Below are 22,042 nucleotides of genomic sequence, written 5' to 3'. Positions count from 1 at the left end.
AAATATACAAAATACTTACAGGGCAAGAGCTTTTCCTGGACTAATGTATTTTGATTTAATTTGGATTCTTGCATTCAGCAGAGGGCTGGACTCGATGGCCTCTTCCAACTCTACTTTTCTACAATTCTGTGATCAGTGAGAGTGCAGGTTTGAATTACGGAGGCTTTATCGTGTTAAAATTTTCCTGGTGTTACTTTTACATACTTAATCAGGTGTAGTCTAATAACTGTCATTACCATGCCTCTTTTTCTTAGACCATATTATTTGCGATGCAAGAAATTCATTATGAGATTCCCAAAGTCCTTTTTTTAAATAATGTAAAAGAGCGACAGAGGAATCCAGGATTGGGTTGGAGCAGAGGCATCAAACAAACAATTTAAACTCTTTTTCCATACTGTTTTCCCAGCAGAACCTCCCTCCCAAAACCTACTACTAGCCCGGCTTGGGGGGGGGGGTTCCTCCTACACATATCTTTGCATTTCTTCTCTCTGTTCTGCTACTTCATTTATTCACTTACTGCATGTTCAGTTCATATCAGGCATGAACTCCTGATATTCTCCTTTTGTAATGTACAATCTGTTTAGATAATATGAAACGACAGTTTGACTCACATGTAATACAGTTCCTGTGGTTAGCTGACCAGAATGCAAACAAAGCAGGCATTCCACTCAACTACTCCTCTCTCCTCCTCTACATATTCCAATGCTGAATGGAATGCTCACTGCTCAGTATTTACATCCCTTAACCTATTTTGAAAGTGAACAGATTGCAAATGAAGCATTAATCCCTCTGTCACCAGCTATGTGCCCTTCTCCTTGTGACTGCATACAGAAAACAAAAAACAGCCAGCATCCAAAAAACCACAAAGAGAAAAGAAATCCCAAAATGCTGGTAGTTGCCATTAAAAACGTAAGCATTTTTCCTATTAGGGATCTCTACAGACGTTTATATCCCCTGACTAAGTTTAGAGGCCGAAACACATTGAGCTTTTCTAAGAAATACATTTTCTTTCAGCATTCAGGATTTTTTTTCTCTTTCTTTGCGGGCCTGCATATAGTCCTCAATTACCATTTCTTGGTCTCAAAATTTCTCCCACATTTCCCCTTATTTCTGTCTTTTAAAAAATAATAATGCACTCTTCACCCCTTACAAATGCACACATTAGTTGTCTCAGTAGTCTCCATCCCCCATAACCAAGGACCTACTCCTCTCTATTACCTTTTTAGCACTCAGTGATCTCACCACAAAACAGGCTATTTGAAAATAAAGGATGATGGGGAAAATGTCCATTGTCCACAAACAAATTCTTACATGTTTAAGTATAGAAAATGCTCTTGGAATTTGTAGAATACAAAAAGGGACACTTCCATCTCATACTTGATTAATTGAAGGGCTACAGCAGAGGACAGTCCTTGGGAAATCAAAATTCCCTTTAGCCTTTCAAAATGGGCATATAAAACTGTGGTACTTGCACTCCAACCATGCACATTTTACATTTAGAACAACTCTGTCTCTAACAATGCAAAAAGTTAGATGAGCCTCCATTAATGGAAGCCCCCTTCCTACACCAGCTGTTGCAGAATAATAAAAAATGACAACATTGCTATTGTTTTGTACTAAGTAGCCGCAAAACAATGTGTTTTTTAAACAATGCATTTTTCCTTGCAACCCATGCATTGCCTATACTCTTCTGTAAGTTTTTGGTTAATATTCAGCATTTTTGAAAAAACACATTCTTAGCACTGAAGCGCCTCACTTCCCAACATCACTAGTTTCAAAAATCTACCATGTAAATCAGCTCATTTCTCCCATGGTTAAAAGTGTATGCTTTCAAAATATTTTTTCTCCAGATTTCCCCCAAACACACACAATTAGATTCTGCATTTTACTCCAAAGATAATCTGAACTTCCCAAAGGCGCTTTTTCTAAATTACCACTCTCCTCCCAAATCTAGCCCTATAAAAATTACAGAGAATTCCCCTCCCCCAAAAATCATTCAATACCTCACAAAGAATCATTATGCTTACTAATACCCACCTAAAATTTTGTTTAGGCAGCCCTCCCAATGCCATGCAAAATCTCACCAAATTTATTCTGAAGCCTCATTTTACAGTAATTCCTCTGTACACTCATCCACAGTAAGCCATCTCCTGTAGAAACACTCAGATATATGCAAAATAAAAACAACTAGCCAAAGGTCCCATGGCAGTACAAATACTGCTTTTTCAGCTCCTGTTCTCTTACAGCAATCATTTTTAAACTGCTCCAGAGACCCCTGGGATTCATTGGAAATGTAAAAAGGGATCTTCAATTAGAAGATGGCAAGCAAGCTTCCCTGAAAGTTCACTCAATACCACCACAACCCTGCCTCTACAGAAGATCTATTTACTCTAAGATTCATTCTTTTTTAGTTTACACTGAACCATAGTGAGACCCAACAAATTGCACAGTATGCGTATGCTATAACATTTCCCACAATCCTCTGTAATATGGATATATTCCAGGGCAGATGAGCAGGGGTTCCTCAGCAGACAAGTCAATGTGAAAAAAGTTCCCTGCAGGCAGGGCTGTGGAGTCGGAGTCGTGGAGTCGGAAGCAATTTTGGGTGGAGTCGGTAGAAATGTACTGACTCCGACTTCAAAATAAAAATATTTTAATATTAATAACATTAAAATACATTTGCCATTTATGAAGAAGTCAGAGTCGGAGTCAGACAGTAGAAAAATTAATACACATCTGCCATTTATGAAGGAGTCGGAGTCGGACAGTACTCGGGACAGTAGAAAAATAGAGGAGTCAAAGGTTTGACATACCGACTCCACAGCCCTGCCTGCAGATAGAATTTTTGAAAACTGCGGCTTTATAAGCTGTATTTAAACCAAAGCCAAAACTCCCGCGTCCACAAACACTCCTGTTCCCATAAAACACCTACACAAACATTGTCAGTCAGTGGCACCTAAACCAATGGGAGTTTGCTTTTGCTTGAAACGCACTTATTACATCCAATCCCCGGCCCCAACAAATGCACCTCCCTCCCCGCAACATCCTGCGCTAAATTATTCCTGGTAGACGCTGCTCTTCTCTCCCCCCCCCCCGGTCCTTTGATCACAAGGCTCCTCTGATCATCTTCTACTGGAAATCTCCTTTTACACCTTTCGGCAACCCGCTTGCCCTAAAACCCAACTCCTCCTCTCCTTGTGGAATTTCCCTTCTTTGCCCTGAACTAAACTCCTTTCCTCTCTTGTATCAGACTAACCTGCTGCTACAGACACTCCTCCCCCACAAGAGGTGAGGAAGGTTAAGTCTAGCACAGAGAGAGAGAGAGAGAGAGACGGGGAAGGTTAGGCCGTGGTGGCGCGGAGAGAGTCTGTTAAGAGTCCCTGCAAAGACGCCCTCAGATTTAACCTCCTCCCCCTGCCGCTGCCGTATCTCCTCTTCTCTCGTCCCCGCCCCGGCTGATGTTTCATCAAGAAGAACCTTCCTCCACTCCTCGTGCGTATTTATTACCTTATGACTAAAAAACATTTCCCCCCCCTTTATGGGTTATTTTGATTCACATCGCACAGGCAATCCCTCCTCCAAAACACGCACGAATAATTGCTCCTTCCTTCGCCCACCCCCAAAAGAAATCTTAGTCCCCATCCCCCACCCGGACAAGAGACCATCCTTTCTTCTCCCCTCAGCGCCCCCCCTCGCAATTCCCCCCTCTCTGCAACTGCTCTGGGCTAATCCACGGCTACTCCATATTCCCCTCCCCCACCCTCTTACTCTCTGGGACTATTTCCTTCTCCCTCCCTCCATTACCTCAATATAACCTCCCTCCCCTCCCTTTCTGCTTCTCCTTCTTGGGGTCCCACCGGCCTCCCTCATTTTTCCGACGGGAAATGTCCTTTCCCTACCGTACATCACCGTCGGGCGCTCTGGCTGTCCCCAACATCGGAGCTGAAGCCGCTGACGCACCTCCCACCCGTGACCTCACTGCAGAGACAGAGGAGGCGGCGGCGGCGGTGATGGCGGTGGAAAAACCACCGTGACGGAGACGGCGGCGGCGCGCGGGCACGAACCCACCAGGAACGCGCGCCCCGCCAAGCTCCGCCCACTGTCTGGGCCAGCTGCTGGCTCGCTCTGTCTGTCTGTGTGTGTACGCGAGAGAGGGAGAGCGTGAGGAAATACTTTCCCCCTCCCTTTTCTGTTTCCTAAGAGAAAGCCAGTCAGTCTCCGTCGCGTTCTCTACTACAGCGGGCTCAAGTGCTAAGCACTGAATTGGTGCTCCTCCTCCCGCTACGTTCTGTCTGCCCGCCGCCTTTTCACCAGTATATATTTCACCAGCATCAGCTTTCTCGTCAGTTTTCCCTCAACTTCTCCTCAGACCACCCCTGAATTCTCGTTTTCGCACGCACGCGTCTTCCCTCGTACCCACCCGTTCCAAGATCACGTCCCCCACTCCCTCACGTTTCCCAAGCCACTCACAACCACCGAATTATTACCGCCCGACTTCTTCCAGTCTGCTACCCACAACTGCCCTCCGCTTCTCTGTGCCATAATTATCTAGCTCCCCTCGGGGCTGGTTCACACATACAGGGATAAACCCAGGTTTGCTTACCCACAGACCACATACAGTATAAGCTGGAGTTAACTACAGCACCGAGTGTACGCTTATGATGGACTTGTCACATTCAGGGTTTAAGGTGTACATCATTTAACACTTCTTGAGAGACGCTAATAGGCGGGAATGTGGGATTCAACTGGGTGGTTTAAGTTATTTGTACTAGTTACTTACTTGTTTTTGTTTGATGCACTGGCTGATCTCTACTGCAGTTCAGGCCAAGGGGGCTGGACCCCTAAAATTTTCCGGCTCCCTATTTCCCCCCTCCCAAATAATTAAGTTTATTACATTAAAAAAAAAATTCCCCCTACTTTGTTTGTACTCATCCCTAAACCTTTAGTCTGGCTACGGGCCTGCTGCGGTTGTCAGGGAGAGCCACTCAAGACATTTTGGTGCCTGAGATAGAACCAAATGGCATTCCCCACACAACAATTAACCTGAGGGCACCAGACTTCCAAAGTGGATTGTGGCTGACTCAGATCTTTGTCTGTCTGCCTCCTGAGGCGACCACCCTTATCTCATGGTAAAACAGCCTCTCTGCCTATTTGTCCTCAGTTTGCCTAGTCAAAGCACTTAACCCAATTTTATCTACCAGTATGTTAACTATAAAGCCTAAATAGATGGAAGTTTGTCACTGATTTACCTCTTTTTAAAAAAAGCATATTGTCTATCTACCTAAGTACAGAGACAGCACGCTCAGATCTCATGGGTCCAAGTAGTTAGCTTTAAGAATTCCTTACAAAGGGGGGATGGAGAGAGAAGTGGCAATATTTACATTACCCAAATCACTCTCGTCCGTGATAGCCTGTATATTGTACAACAAATGTGTATGCACATGCACTGTTTTCTGTAAGCAGACATACTCAGATGTATGGGCCATGATCCAGATACAGCTCAAGAAATTGCTAGGAATGCACATTCCCATGTCTACTGCAATGTAAGCCACCCTGAGCTTATTCTAATTAATGTAGTATATCACTATGCATGGCACTTTGTAGTATATCTTAAGCAAAACTATCAAATTATCTGTAAAGGAGCTTACCATCCAAATTTGTACACTGGGGAAAACAGGGAAAGGAGGGCAAGGGGTGGATTCAAGCAAATATATTTACCTTGAACAAGGTGATTTTTAACAGAGGTAAAAATGAAAGGATTCGTCCTAGGGGTGCAGAAGGGGAGCAAACTGCTCCAGGGTCTCACATAGCTGCACCCCACAACTTATTGGTTCATATTCCCTAAAATTAGTGCAACAAAAAAGGCTACACCTCTACATATTCTCCAGCTTTTCTTATCCTCATCCCGTGTCTCACTCTGCCTTAAAATCTTGCTGCTCTTTATTAATCCCCAATGAGTGAGTGAAACATGGATAAACAATTTCCACCATGGTTAGGTAACTGACATTTATTTATTTATTCATTTTGTAAAAGTATATCAAGACTTTGTATTCAACATAAGATTATAATAAAATCAGAAAAAAGCATCAGTAAATACAGTTTGGTTAAAAATAAAAAATCCTTTTGCAAAAGCCTGTCTAAACAATACAGTTTTCAGAAGACATCTAAAAGAAGATACAGACAATTCGTGCCAAATCTCTACTGAAAGGGGGTTTCACAGGACAAGGCCTACCACACTAAAGGCTCAGTCCTTAGTAAAGGCCAACTAAACCGCAGGGGTGTGGGGAGAAGTGCCCTTCAGAGGATCTCAGTGATCAAGATGGAGCATAAGGGACCAGATGGTCTTAAAGTACTTTGAACACTGTGAATTAACACAAGTACCTTGAACCTGACCCAGCAACATACTTGTGCAGATGCTGAATAACACTGGGGGCAAAATTAGTGTTCTGTGGCACCCCATAGCATAAGCAACAGTGCTCTCTCAGTGCTGCTCTCTGGACACAACCCTGCAGATAGGAATGGAGCCACTACAACACAGTGCTGCAGATACCCATTCTGCAGTCTGTCTATACCATGGTCAATGGTCTCAAAAATAATTGAGAGATCAAACTGAAGGAGCAGGGTTGTACTCCCCGTCCTTGACTTTTATAGTCATCCATCAGGGCAACCAAGGTTGATTCATTCCCAAACTCAGGCCTGAATCCAGACTGGCATGGATCCAGATAATTAGTCTCATTCAGGGATGTCTGCAGTTGTTCTTCCACAACTCTCTCGATCCCTTCAGCATGTACACATGGCAGTTATTCAGGAGTGGAAATTAGGGGAGGGGGCAGTCTACCTAGTTATTCCTATCTTGAAGTCTCTTTATTAACCTCTTGTGTTAATCTAACAAGACAAACAGAAATATTTTGAAAATTGAAATTAAATTTATTCTTTCATTTGATTTTAATCAAAAAATATACCAACCAGTTCTTAGGATTGTAAAACAACTACCCCGGCTTAGCTACCTTGGCTGAAGCAAGTCTAGCTCCTAGCTCTTTGGTGGCTGGTCTAATGAGGGGAACAAGACAGCCAGAGAGCAGACCATGTTTAGTATACAAAAGCCTCACCCTGTGGGCAAAGCCTGTTCTCTTCCCTGCCTGAGGATTTTCCCTTCTCTGAGGAATGGTTTTCAGTTCCATACTTTCTCTATTGGAGAGAGGGAGCATACATGAAAAAATCAGTTTAAGTATTTTCAGTTATAATTATATTTGAGTGTTTTAATTATTTTAAATTCTAGAGGTTTGAGGCTCTTCTCCAGGTCCCTCTGAGGGAGGCGCAGAGGATGGTAACAAGGGGGAAGGCCTTTTCAGTTGTGGCTCCCTGTCTGTGGAATGCATTCCCCAGTGAGGTCTGCTTGCTGCCTTCATTGACATCTTTTTACTGCCAGGTAAAGACTTACTGTTTTTCCCAGGCATTTGATAGACTGAGGTGATGATGTCTGTTATTAGTATGCTGTCAAAGCTTCCTCCAGCTGCATGGGGTTTCTTCTTTTATACTTTTGTTTCTATAGTATGATATATTTGTTTTTGTTTATAAATTGTTGTAAGTTGCTTGGAGACCTTCAGGTGCCAAGCAATAAATAAATAAATAAATGTATAGAACATGGACAGTGCAAGATTAATATCTACTCAAAAGTAAATCCAATTGGGTTATTGCAGCCTCAGTGAGGAACTCCATTTCCCATTAGGATTCTTCCCTTCTCAGCAGTTCTGCCATTAAAATAAAAAGGCTGGTTAGCAAAGCAAGTAGAGGTTCAGATATGGATGGAAGATGATTTTGGCTCAGGGAAGCCTATTGCACTTTTGGACTCTCCAATTAGTGTTAAAAGCCTATGCTGAAGAAGTTCGAAACTTTGATCCTACATACACTTGTTTTGTAAAATGATCAAGGCTTGGAGGACCAATGGGAGGAGAGGCCAGTCACTACTAGACTGACAGTGGCCTGGTTCGTCCGTAATACTAAACCATGGTTTATTAAACCATGGTGTAGCATTTTATGCGAACCCAGCCCACAGTTTAATTATGGCTTATTAACTATGGTTAAAGGTTGCTCGTTAACCAAGGTTTGTAGCATGTTTATAAGCCTTAGTTAATGTTAACTTAGTGTTATGTGTGAACCCAGACCTTCTCCTTAACTATGGATAAGGAGCTGTCACCACTCAAAAGCTACAGAACCACAATTAAAGAGCAACAAAAAATTCAATCCACTCAAGGCTCAGCTGCCCTAGCTGATGCTATCAACTATTCTGTGTTATAATAAACTAATATTTAAGTTATTGTGTGCCAGATGCTTCAGCTTTAACTATGGTTTATTAACTATGTTTAACATTAATCATAGTTTAGCATTGTGTATAGGTTTATTATGTATTCTGTTTCCTGACTCCTAACTGAGCAGAGCAGAGGGAGCTGTGTCAGCTGGTCCAGAGGAGCGAGCCAGCTCTCAGAGAGTGAGCAACGGGGTGAGCAAACTGGGCGAGCTAACAGGTGTTTGTCAGAGGAGTTTGGAGGGGGGAGGTCAAAAGGGAGATGGCTAAAAAAAAAAATTCCCTTATATATTACACCACATACCAGTGGAGCTCTCCTATTTACCCTGAAGGTCGATAGGACAAAACACAGGCCATTCCAATACAAGTAGAAAGAAAGAAACAAAAAGCATAGATACTATGGACGAGAAGGACACTCCAGTGGTGGTTATCTGCAAGATGTGTGCAGTGTTTGTTTTCTTGCCAGAGAAAAACATGATGTACACATACAACAAGTGCAAGCTGGTGGCATTGCTGGAAGAAAAAGTGAGGGTTCTGGAATAGCTGGTAGCTACACTAAAGAGTATAAGAGGAGAAGATGAAGGGTTCTTAGATAGTATGCTGGAACAACAACAGCAAAGAGAAGTCCAGGAGATGGAAGAACAGCAGCATGTTGAAGCAGAAGAGGAGACTGTTGTGGAGAGCAACAATAAAGTGGAGGAAACTCCGTGAAAAAGGGTGACCTTTAGGAGCAGAATAGCTAGAAGATGCCCTTCTTCGGTGGAACTACGGAACCACTTCCAGGCACTTAAGGATGAGACTGGAGGACAGTCTGCAGGGGAAGAATTACAGGAGACTCCATGCGACAGCGAGTAAGAGGCTGAAGCTTAGTCAAGCAGAGGCAATGAAACCAAGCTCCACAACAACAAGAGAATAGTAGTAGTGGTGGGAGACTCCCTACTGTGTGGGATTGAAACCTAAGTATGCTGAGAAGATCCATGGGCTGAAGAGGTATGCTGTCTCCCTGGAGAACGGATTAGAGATGTGACAGAAGGGTTGCATCAAAGTCCACTGACAGATATCCCTTTCTACTCATCCATGTGGGAACAAATTATACTGCCAAGTGGAGCTATGAAGAAATCATGTCAGCTTTTGAAGCTCTGGGAAGGAATCTCAAGGACTTTGGGGCCCAGATAGCTTTCTCATCCATCTTTCCAGTACTTAGAAGAGGAGTAGAATGGGAAAGAAAAATACTCCAGGTGAATGACTGGCGGCAAAGGTGGTACCAACGGAAGAGATTTGGATTCTAGGACTGCTGAAAATGGACTGCTGGCAAGTAATGGGTCGCACTTCAGAAGAACTGGGAAGAAAATGTTTGGCCACAGCGTGGAGAAATTCATCAGGAGAGCTTTAAACTGAATCCTAAGGGGGAGGGAGATATACACTTGGCGGTAACAACTAACAAAGGCTTGTGCTTGTAAGAGAAACTGAGGGAACGGCTCTAATGGGGCCCAGTAATAGTCTTCATAAAATGTAGGAAGGAAGCCAGGCCATAAATCACATGGTCTTCGATGTCTGTATACTAATGCCCAGAATATGGGAAACAAACAGGACGAACTTGAACACTTAATGCAGGAGAGTAAATACAACTTGATAAATATAACTGAAACTAGGTGGGATGACTCTCATGACTGGGATACGGCAACTTAAGGATATAACTTGTTCAAAAACAACAGAATGAAAAGAAAGGGAGTCGGAGTTGTGCTATATGTTAAAAATATATATCCCTGCACAGAAATACAGGAGGATGAGCTTGGTAGCTCTACCGAGAGTATCTGGATTAAAATAAATGGGGCAAGAAATAAAAGGAACATGGTGGTTGGAATCTACTACCAACCACCCAATCAAGGAGAAGATGAGGATGAAACTTTTGCAAAGCAAATTGCCAATGTTTTGAGGAGGCATGATGTAGTAGTAATGGCTGATTTCAATTACCCTGATATCTGTTAGGAGACAAATTCTGCCAAACACAGCCCCTCCAAGAAATTCCTGTATTGGAGATACCTTTCTCCTACAGAACATGGAGGAAGCAACTAGAGGATCAGCTATCCTTGACTTGATTCTAACCAATAGAGATGACTTGAATGAAGTGGCAGTTACAGGAACTCTGGGGGCAAGTGACCACACATGCTATACTTGACTTCATGATTTTAAAGGAAACAAAAGCTGAGCCATATATGTATCCTGAACTTCAGGAAAGTCAATTTTAATAAACTCAGAACAATTGTAAGGTTCCGTGACATGCGGCCGTAATGAGAAAAGGAGTCCAAGATGGGTGGGAGTTTCTAATAGAGGGAATTCTAAAGGCACAGTGACAAACAATTCCATTAAGGAAAAAAGGGGGACGACAGCAGAAGAAGCCAGTGTGACTTCACAGAAAGCTTAGAGATGACCTGAAAACAAAAAAGATTTAAATTGAATATCAGGAAAAAGTTCCTAACAGTTGCAGTGGTACGACAATGGAACCAATTACCTCAGGAGGTGGTAAGTAACACTGGAGGCATTCAAGAGGCAGCTAGACAGCCACCTGTCGGGTATGCTTTAATTTGGATTCCTGCATTGAGCAAAGGTTGGATTTGATGGCCTTTGAAGGCCCCGTCTAACTTTACAATTCTATGATTCTATGTACAAACCAGGTCAATATCAGGGCAGATTAAGGGTCACATGTTTTAAAATCATTAACTTTTGCTTCTGTGGTTTGTATGGATCTTCCTAATTATGACTCTATAATAAAACACCTTTTCACATTCCAAATCAGTCCTGGCTGTATAATTTTAGGGTTGCGCACCAGAGTTGGCGAAGCCCGAGGCCCAGGCCAAATCAGACCTGTTCAGATGTGTTCATTCCATGCTGTTTTGCAAATGAAGGAACTATTCAGGGGGGATGTTGTTTTGCAAAAGGCTTTCCTGCAAGAAAAATCAATAAATTGACCTCACTCTCAGTTGGGGATGGTGGGGGGAGGAGATGCAATGTGTCCTTTCACCTCCCTGCCATATTTATTATTTATTTATTTATTATTTGATTTATATCCCAACCTTCTTCCCAGCAGGAGCCCAGGGCAGCAAACAGAAATGCTAAAAACACTTTAAAACATCATAAAAACAGACCTTAAAATACATTAAAACAAAACAAAGTTAAAAACATTTTAAAAAAAGCTTTAAAAACATTTTTAAAGGGTTAAAAACATATTTTTAAAAAATATTAAAAAGCAATTCTAACACAGATGCAGACTGGGATAGGTCTCAACTTAAAAGGCTTGTTGAAAGAGGAAAGTCTTCAAAAGGCGCCGAAAAGATAGCAGACATGGCGCCTGCCTAATATTTAAGGGGAGGGAATGTTTAATGGCGGGGAGTTACCCTAATTAAACATGAGCCCTGCTCCTTAACATATTCGGGAGTGGCTCTGAGCTGGGGTAGGTGGTCCTTGGGTCAACCCAGGGCAGGTCAGCCTGATGCCTCCCCTCCAGACTGGAGCAACAGGGTGGATAGGGTGGTCTGTGCATGCACAGCCCCAATTGTTACAGGAACATTGCAGTTTAGTGCTATTGTTTCTGCAAGGGAGAGGCAAAATGAGTAGGCAAGGCCTCGGTTAAAGCTTTTAGGCAATGACATGAGAAGTTTGGGCAATCATATTCACTTGGGCCTTACAATCCTGCGTCTGTATGCTACATTCCTTGACCAATTCACATGTCTGAAGTAGATGTGTGGCTTCTTGGTTCATTTTTAATGATTTATCTGCAGTTTTGTACATTATGTTTTGACTCAGTTCTCTGTTATTCTTTGTCAATTATTCACTCACTGCCCTTGGAGCTAATCTTAGCCTCACTCTTCTAAAACAGGCTAGAAAGACTTGCCCATTTTATAAATGCTCAATTCCTTGATAATGTTACATATACACGTTATATGTTTTGTCAGTCAATGTGGATGAGATTATGTGTTTTAGTTAGAGCTTGGAAAAGTTACTTTTTTGAACTACAACTCCCATCAGCCCAATCCAGTGGCCATGCTGGCTGGGGCTGATGGGAGTTGTAGATCAAAAAAGTAACTTTTCCAAGCTCTGGATATTTATAGTTCTTGTTTTGTGTTTATTGCGCATTATAGTCTGGATTATGATCGATTGATAACCAGGACCTAATCTTTTTGATTTAGAATTCTGCTCGATTCCAATTCTCCAAATTTAGGGCAAAGGCCTGGAAAATCAATTTCCACAAATACACATTAACATAATATAACTTCATATCGGTTGGATAAGTGAACCTTTAGTAAACGGAAACTGGTAAAAGATTGCCTATGATCTAGCAGAGGGCAAGGAAGGCTGAGCCATGTTGGGGCGCAGTCCAACTCGCATTTGCGCCAGGCTGAAGGAAGTTGAATACAGCAGATTTCCAGCTGTGCCAGCTGAGTCCCAGCTCAGGCAGGCTATGCCAGTGTAAGTCCCTCAGCCCGACTCAGCCAAGATCCAGCTGTCTCAGCCAAGACTGGAGCAAGTGGAGCTGGCATAAGGCCCCAAAAAGGGGTGTGTTGAGGGTGTGTCAGGGGAGGAGGCAAGGGGAGGGACTTAGGCCACATCCAGCTCATGTTCAGAGAGCTCCTGCAAGTCCCAATCCAGGCAAAAGTTACACCAGGAAAAAGGTCAGTCTAAGAAAATAGTTGTAATAGAAGTCAATTGAGAGAGCTTACTCCCTGGTAGAGGTATCTGAGAGAGCAGGCTTTTAAGAAGGGTGATAGAACAGATTGTGGGAAGTATTGAGGCATCTCTCTTCTTGCTACCGCAGGTAAAATCCTTGCAAGGATCCTTGCAAATTGCCTCCTGCCGATCTCAGAGGATGTCCTCCTCGAATCTCAAAATTGTTTCCACCCTTTCAGGGGGACAGTGGACATGATCTTCACCGCACGACAGCTTCAAGAAAAATGCCGGGAGCAGAATCGACCTTTATATATGGCATTTATTGATCTGACTAAGGCCTTTGATACTGTGAATCAAACTGCTCTCTGGACCATCCTTCTGAAGACTGGATGCCCTGATATATTTGTGAATATTTTGCAACTCCTTCATGACAACATGACAGTGACAATTTTAGATAACAATGGCTTTCAGAGTGATCCATTCAGAGTCAGATCAGGCGTAAAACAGGGATGTGTCATTGTTCCTACCTTATTTGCTATCTTCATTGCTATGATTCTACACCTTATTGAGGGGAAACTTCCTACTGGTGTGGAAATCATATATCGAACAGATGGAAAGCTTTTTAATCTCAGTAGGTTGAAAGCAAAAACTAAGGTAATTTCAACCTCTGTCGTAGAACTTCGATATGCCAATGATAATGTAGTCTCCACATGTTCAGAGAAAGATCTTCGAACTATCCTAAATGTCTTTGCAGAAGCATATGGAAAGCTTGGGCTCTCACTTCATACTAAAAAAACCAAAGTGCTTCATCAACAGGTGCGAACTAGTCCCTCTGTAGCACCATCAATCCAGCTTAATGGTGTGATGCTGGAGAACATTGATCACTTCCCCTATCTTGGCAGCCATCTCTCTGTAAAAGCTGACATTGATGCTGAAATTCAACATCGTCTGAGCTCTGCGAGTGCTGCGTTCTGCCGAATGAAGCGTAGAGTGTTCGAGGATCAGGATAATTGCAGGGAGACCAAAATGCTTATTTACAAAGCCATTGTGCTACCGACCTTACTGTACACCTTTTAGGTTGTGACCTATCCCAGTTTGCGTCTGTGTTAGAATTGCTTAATATGTTTTTTAATAATGTTTTTAACCCTTTTTTATAGTTGTTTTTTAAATGTTTTTAACTCTGTTTTGTTTTAATGTATTTTAAGATCTGTTTTTATGATGTTTTAAAGTGTTTTTAGAGCTTTGTTTGCTGCCCTGGGCTCCTGCTGGGAGGAAGGGCAGGATACAAATTATATAATAAATAAATTAATAAAAAAAAAAAATGAATTACTTTCTGATCCCTGCGTGCAGCTCCTAGCTAAGCTGGCGTTCAGCCAACCCAGAGGCTCCTAAATGGCAATTGGATGCAGCGGAACTTTATGCCAGGTTCTCTTGTGCCGGATACATTTACACCGACTTCTTCTGAGTTGGATTGCTCTGTTATTTGATGTCAACAGAAAGTAAGGTTACTAGCCATATCGGTTTTGATTATTTTAAGTGTGCCAAAATGAAAACAAGGAAGAAGTCATATAGGTTACCTGTTTTAAGTACCAACTGGTTCATTAATTTATTATAATACAGGGTTTGTGTCTGAATTATACAAATATTTGATAATTCTGTTCTTAGTTTTAGTAAATGTAAAAAATGTAGAAACTGATTTGTAAAATGTTAAGACATTCCTTTTGCATGCTATTAAAATAGGTTTGACTATCTCGTGCATGGGTCACCAACATTTTTGGACCAGTTGACACATTTCTAATTTTGAGAGAGGGCTGAGGAGGCCAGTCACAATATGGTTGCCATGGGGACATGGCATATAACAAAATTACAGTCATTACTGCTTTCCCCTCTTCAAAAACCTCATGTTTACCATGGAAGGTCAGCTATGTTCTGTTCGTCCCAATTGTGGAGATTCGCTTGTGTCAAAGTACAAGAATCCTGTTTTTCTCTATGCCAATCCCAAACCAAAGCCTAGGCTGCCTCCTTGTACCCCCTTGCCTGGGAGTAAGCCCCATTAAACATAAAGATACTTACTTCTGTAGATATGCATTGTACTGCGAGATGTGAGTTAACTATATAGTCAATTCTTAATGAGTGCCTGGACATCAGCTCCACAGCGGGAGACATGCCTAAGCCTCTTTGCAAAGTTTTCACATTTTGCATTTGTCATTTGGGGATGGAATTCTTTAACATTGACCGACACTCATTGTGTTGTAGTATTTGCAGAAGATAACTTCTAGGGAATACCTGATCTCAGACAAACGCAGAACAGGAAAGGCGCATCTTAGTTGCCAAGTAAAAAGGAAGGGCAAACTACGGAGATTCCAGGGTCTACTAGAAAGTAAGATAGAAGCAGGAAAAATGCACTAAAGGGGAGGGGAAAACAGAAGCTCTTTAGGACTACAGCGATACCTGGTCTCCAAATAACTTATCAATAACAGCTCTGACTTCACTCGGCTAAAAACACTGACAGGGAGCAGGCAGACTGACTCATTTTACAGAAATAACTTAGAACACCTGCACATTTTGCTTCATACCTTTTTTCCCTAGGAGGCCAAGAGACTTACTTTTGCTGGCACCAAGTTGGCAACCCATGATCTAGTAAATTGGCATTCATGGTTATTAATGAATTTATCATCATTAAATGCTACATAACAAGTTTATTATGTTCATATTCCATAATACCAAATGCTAGGTTTTCTATGGTTAGCAATGGTTACCTCACTGCCACCCTGCTAAAGATTTCACTGAAAAGTTAGTTTTTGAGGAGTTTGAAGGCAAATACATATAGAAATACATGTTTTACACTTTGAAAAAAAGTGTTTAATTGTGACTTGGATTTTCTGGATTTTGATATGGCAGCCCTATCAAAAGACAGCATCTGTTGCCATTGTTAAAATACACACCTATTAAAATCAATCTTAAAGCATGTGCAACTGGATCTACAGCACAATTCTAACTATGTGTACTTAGAAGTCCTATTGAATTCAATGGGGCTTATTCCCAGGTAAGAGGAGTTAGGATTGCAGCCCTAAGCGTTAAAGCAAGTGGCTCTTTTCTGCAAAGATGCATGCCTAATTGGGCTGTAATCTGCTTTGGGGGCCCATAGACAAAAAGGCAGGCTATAATTTCAAATTAATTATTTACTAATCAAATTAATTAAACAAATGCTTGGTGTCTTAGCTTTCCAAGCTTTTGTTCAACAATAGGTAATCTTTAACTTGCGCTAATTGTAATACATAGACCATAAGGTATCTTCATAAATGCCAGAAACAGAGCTGATCAAAATGAGGTTTAATTAATTAGAGTAGCAATGCAAACAATTTGGAGCTAAAAAGAAGGAAATAGCAACTGCTAATACTGAACACTAAAGCAGCTAGTCTAGAGAAAGGAGATCTTATCCAGAAGCACCTGAGCTATTGATTGTATCAGAGCTATTTCACAAGTGCTTGCATCTTTTAAAGAATTCATGCTCCATATTCTACAGAGTTGTGCTTAGACATGCAGTAGTAAGCTTCGTTTAAAACCACAAGACACTCAAGACTAAAATAGCTGTAGTAAAACGTATAGGACACAGAGGATGTTGAAAGCAGTCCTTCACATAGCCAGCTGTTTAAATGCACATCCCTCATTTTGCCTGGTGGATCTCCAGCAAAGCCTCAAAGATCAGAGCTTTAAAGAGCTTTCTATGTGGCACACAGTAAAAGCTCCACAAGGCAATTTTAAAATCTCTTTATAGCTCACCTTTCACATCTTTTAATGTAGTTTCTGATAGGTGATGTCTCTCTCACCCACACATGAAAGAAGTGAGATAATTGATCTGCATTTTTAATGCACAAGTGAAAATTGCTATTCCAAATTACTTGTTAAGAGAGAGGTGTTGACTAGTGTTGTACAAAAACTTAAAAATAACCTTCCTGTCAAGCTGGTTAGCATACACACCAAACCTGTTTCTCAAACTGCTAAGATGTATAGGGCACTTTGTCACACTGTTTTATGAATTAATTCAAATTTATCATTTCCGTTTGTGAACATCTCTCATTATCTACCACATACAAAGAATATGAGATTCCTACATGATCTGAAAATCTAATTAACACACCAGGAGATAAATGAAAAATATATATCCATTACAATTCTTTGAAATGAAACTATGAAAAGATAGTTTTATTCCATGAATTGGAATAGACAGCAACTGTCCAAACATACAGATGCTTGTGAAAGGGGAATCCCAGACAGAATATTGAGATACTGTCTTTCCATCACCTACATTACACTGTTTAGTTTCCATGACTTCTGGCTCCTTTTCACATATCCTTATGTTAGTATGGTGGCTTGAGATTGAGCCCAAAAGTTCTGTTTCATCATTCCATTCCTTTGTGACATCAGCCCCTGTAACTATTCAGAATCCTTCTCTTCTGCCTCTCCGCAAGCTTTGGGCCATAATACACTGTTTGCTCCCAATACAAATGTCAAAACAATCATAGAACATGGGAACAATTGTCCCAGATCTTGGTCGGTGATCCCTGTATCCCTGTGTCCCATCCAGAGCCGAAAGAATGAGGCTGGAGTGTGTGTGCAAGTAAATCTCGTTTTATTAGAGTAATGGATACATCAAAGGCATTACGCTTCATAGGAAACCCTACGCTAACTCACTAGAGTCCCTAACTATACTCTAGACATGCTCTGCTGTGTGTGAAGGAAGTTGACTCAACGACCCCCCACTGGGAGCGGCAGGCTTATATAGGAAATGTTTTTGAACTTAATCTCTGACTCCTTCGTAATTCTTGTCTCTGCCCTGTCCGTTTCTCGCGGCGACGGGAACAAGGAGACAGGGGACGCACATCCAACGGCTCATCTGAAGACACCTGCTCCCGAGCAACAGGCTCGAGGTCAGGGGGCGGGGCCACACTGGAATCCTCCTGGGAACTGCTTGGCAAGGGAGGAGCTGGCACTGTCTCTGAAGCTTCCCCCCACAAGTCCTCTGCATCAACTGGGGGCGGTGCGCTCGGCTCCTCGGAAAGGGCATTACTCGTGGGAACTGGCTGGAGAGCAGGCTGCCCCCCTCCTGCACAATCCTGCTCAGACACAACAATCCCCAACTCTGCTTCTTCTGGCTGCGGAGGCGCCTGAAACTCATGCCTCCCCCCTTCCTGTCCCTTCTGAGTTGGCTGCAGCGCAACACCCTGGGGTGAATAGAGCCATGTGTAATCAAGCCTGCTCTATCTTCTGTCATTTTTTTTTAAGACTTGAGAACAATGCAAACTTTACTACTTTAGCACCAAGCTCTCTCTTTCCCACTTTGCTTAGCATCCAGCCTGATGAAGAGTTCTGGGGAAGTCAAAAGCTTGTTCAGGCAGGGATTCCCATGGTTCCTCAGCCTCACTTCACATAAGACAGGCTTCTTTAACACTTTCGCTACCACCAATTAACACAGAATGCTTCTTTAAACTTATAAAGATCAAATAAGGAACAGATTTGAGGCTTTAAACTTAGCTGACAGAGAACCAGAAGAACTATGGACTAATGTCAGAGACATTATCAGGGAAGAATACAAAAAGACAATACCTCTAGTTAAAAAGAAAGACCTCAATGGATGATTGAAGAAACTCTTAAAATGGTTAAAGAAAGAAGGAAAGCAAAAGGAGATAGAAACATGGTTAGAACCCTCAATGCAACAATACAGAGACTAGTACATAGGGACAAAGAATTATTAGAATGGTGATTGTATAGAAATAGAAGAGGACAACAAAAAGGGTAGAAGAGCCCTATTCCAAAAGATTAGAGAAATTAAAGGGAAAGATAAACCAAGAGCAGGGATGTTGAATAATCAACAGGGGAACACACTGACTGACCAAGATGAAATAAAAGGACGATGGAAGCAATACACTGAAGAACTCTATAGAAGAGATGCAAGGACGACAGATTCATTCATGTTGGAACCGTATGACGAAGAACCAGAAATTTTAGAATGTGAGGTGAAAGCTGCTCTTAAAATACTTGGAAGATAGAAATCACCACGAACTGATGGCATACCAATATAGTTGCTACAAACTACTGAGTCTGTCCAAAGTTTGACAAAAATTTGTCAACAAATATGGAAAACTAAACTATCCCACGCAAGTAAAGTAATGCTCAAGATTCTACAACAAAGACTCTTACCATATATGGAGTGAGAAATGCCAGACATCCAAGCTGGATTTAGAAAGGGAAGAGGCACCAGAGATCATATCGCAAGCATATGTTGAATAATGGAACGGACCAAGAAATTTCAGAAGGAAATCGCCCTGTGCTTTATAGATTACAGCAAAGCCTTTGATTGTGTAGATCATGAAAAAACTATGGAATGCCTTAAAAAAAATGGGGGTGCCACAGCATCTGATTGTCTTGATGTGCAACCGATACTCTGGACAAGAGGCTAATGTAAGGACAATATGGAGAAACCGAATGGTTCTCAATCGGAAAGGGTGTGAGATGGGTGTATTTTATCACCCTATTTGTTTAATCTATATGTAGAACTTACCATATGGAAAGCGGGATTGGACCAAGGTGAAGGAGATGTGAAAACTGGAGGAAGAAATATCAATAATTTAAGATATGTCGACGATACCATACTCTTAGCAGAAACCAGTAATGATTTGAAATGAATGCTGATGAAAGTTAAAGAGAAAAGCACAAAACAGGACTACAGCTGAACGTCCAGAGGACTAATGACAACAAAAGATTTATGTAACTTTAAAGTTGACGACAAGGACATTGAACTTGTCCAGGATTATCAATACCTTGGCACAGTCATTAACCAAAATGGAGAGAATAGTCAAGAAATTAGAAGAAGGCTAGGACTGGGGAGGGCAGCTGTGAGAGAACTGGAAAAGGTCCTCAAATGCAAAGATGTATCACTGAACACTAAAGTCAGGATCATTCAGACCATAGTATTCCCAGTCTCTATGTGGTGTTGGAGGAGAGCTTTGTGCATACCATGGACTGCAAAAAAGGCAAATAATTGGGTGTTAGAACAAATTAAGCCAGAGCTATCATTAGAAGTTAAAATGATGAAACTGAGGTTATCATACTTTGGACACATGAGAAGACATGATTCACTGAAAAAGACAATAATGCTTGGAAAAACAGAAGGAAGTAGAAAAAGAGGAAGGCCAAACAAGAGATAGATTGATTTCATAAAGGAAGTCACAGGTCTGAACTTACAACAGGGTGGTTCACGACATATGCTATTGGAGGTTGCTGATTCATAGGGTCACCATAAGTCATAACCAGTTTGAAGGCACATAACAACAATAGCAGCATGCATGGCGTGAGATGACACCACCGCTGAGAGACAATATAAAACTTTAACTATGTTGTAGGTTTATTAAAGGGGATATTATTTATGAAAGGGAATAGAGTAACTTATTTTGGGACTTTATAGGTGCTTGCTGACAGGTTCTAAAGTCTTGTTGCTGTCACCAGCCTTTCAGTGGCTCTGTCTTCATGCCAATTTCCCTAAACCTTCACTCCAGCCAATCACTTCCACAGCCCTGTCCAGCTACTGGGGCCATTGTACCTCTGTGCCCCCCAAACTCCTCTGGTTGCTGTTGGACAGTTTAGCCAGTGTTATACCTCCACTTGTGTCACTTCCCTCTGGTAAGATCTTTCTTCAGGGCTACCCCTCAGACCATCTCAATCACCGGCTTCCTTCTGATATTCATCAGACTATTGTTAGTGGCACCCTGGGTAATAATATATAGGCCTCAGTTCTTCCCTCAGCTATTCTCACCAAACAACTCCAACATCCACTCTCATCAACTCCAACTGCCCTCTGCTAACTGTAGGTTAACTAGCTACTGCCTGGAACCTTCAACCAATCAGAAAGGATTTACCTGATCAAGCCCCATCTACTAATGCCTTAAAGCAGTGGTTCCCAACCTTTATGAGCATGGGACCCCCTTTATAAGCTGAATTTTTTTTGGTGACCCCCTCCCCCCACTGAGGCAGGCTGGCTGCCAGGAAGGAAGGGGGAAAGCAGCCTTTCTTTGCAGGCTTGCTTCTGTTTGCTTCACAAAAAGCCCTCTCCTCTCATTCTAAGCAAGAGCGTTGCCAGTAGCGGCAGTGCAGAGGCAGGAATCAGTGATAGTAATCCCCTCTTCTTCCTGGTAGCTCCACCCTCAGCCTCCTTTGGCATCTGCCATGTATTTTATAGGCAGATGCCTGTCCTTAGTGTGCCTGAAAGATCCTCTGGCACTTCAGGAAAAGGCCTCCCCTCTCGTTTGGAGCAAGGGGGAGGTGTCATCTGTGTGGCAGCGGAAAGCAAACAGTGTAGAAGGAGTGTAGAAGGAGTGTAGACTTCTTAAAAAAATTAATAAATAATTCATTTCTTTACTGTTCACGGCCCCCTCTGGATTATTTTGCAGCCCCCTGGGGGTCCCGGCCCCAAAGTTGGGAACCACTGCCTTAAAGTGATTGTGTTTCTCCCCTCTCAGTACCTGTCATTAAGGAACCACTGCCAAGCAGGCTTGTAACAATGTACTAAAACAAGGCCGCATGGCAGTTACAGAGGTCATATACAGTATTTCTTTAAACACACACACAATTCCGTGATTGTTGTTGTTCCTGTAGATTTTGGAACATTTCAGATCATGTTATTCCACAGAGCTCCTAAATTATCACTGTTCTGGTTAGGTAACCTTCTACACATTTCTACTTTAGACAGGCCATAGGAGATTCTTATACAAAAGACAGGCCATCTAGCTCAGTATTTTCTACTGACAGCGGCTCACCAAGGAGCTTTCCCAAGATCTACTTGGAGATGTCAGGGACTAAAACCAAGACAGTTTGCATGCTCTTCATTGCCCTTTCCGAAGGCTGGCTGTGGCCAGTTCATGTGAATTATTATTACCTATTGCTATTTATCTCCCTGATGACTCAGGGCCAGCGTTTTGAAAGGGCAGCATTTTCAAGAAAAAAAGAAACTAAGTTTAGGAGACCTAGAGAAGTTACATGCCTTGCTGAAGCTTATCAGTAAAAATACGTGCTGGG

General features: G+C 42.1%; 2 protein-coding genes across 5 annotated transcripts in view; both read right to left on the bottom strand.

Moving 5' to 3' along the window:
* Positions 1–3,975, bottom strand: part of CLDN11 (claudin 11) — a 72,558-nt gene extending 68,583 nt beyond the window's left edge. Inside the window, exon 1 of the mRNA XM_061637307.1 lies at positions 3,900–3,975. The gene's annotated coding sequence lies outside the window, so the exon portion shown is untranslated. The remainder of the gene's footprint in view (positions 1–3,899) is intronic.
* Positions 1–3,989, bottom strand: part of SKIL (SKI like proto-oncogene) — a 40,841-nt gene extending 36,852 nt beyond the window's left edge. For 3 of the 4 annotated variants that reach the window (XM_061637303.1, XM_061637305.1, XM_061637306.1), the window contains exon 1: positions 3,900–3,984. The gene's annotated coding sequence lies outside the window, so the exon portion shown is untranslated. Of the gene's footprint in view, positions 1–19; positions 127–3,899 lie in introns of all 4 variants that reach the window. The other variant, XM_061637304.1, reaches the window with a different exon arrangement.
* Between the last annotated feature and the right edge of the window lie 18,053 nt (positions 3,990–22,042).

Source organism: Rhineura floridana, chromosome 7 (genome assembly GCF_030035675.1).
Source record: "Rhineura floridana isolate rRhiFlo1 chromosome 7, rRhiFlo1.hap2, whole genome shotgun sequence".
Classification (NCBI taxonomy): Eukaryota; Metazoa; Chordata; class Lepidosauria; order Squamata; family Rhineuridae; genus Rhineura; species Rhineura floridana.
Note: the sequence above shows the minus strand (reverse complement) of the source record. Positions and strands in the feature narration are given on the sequence as shown.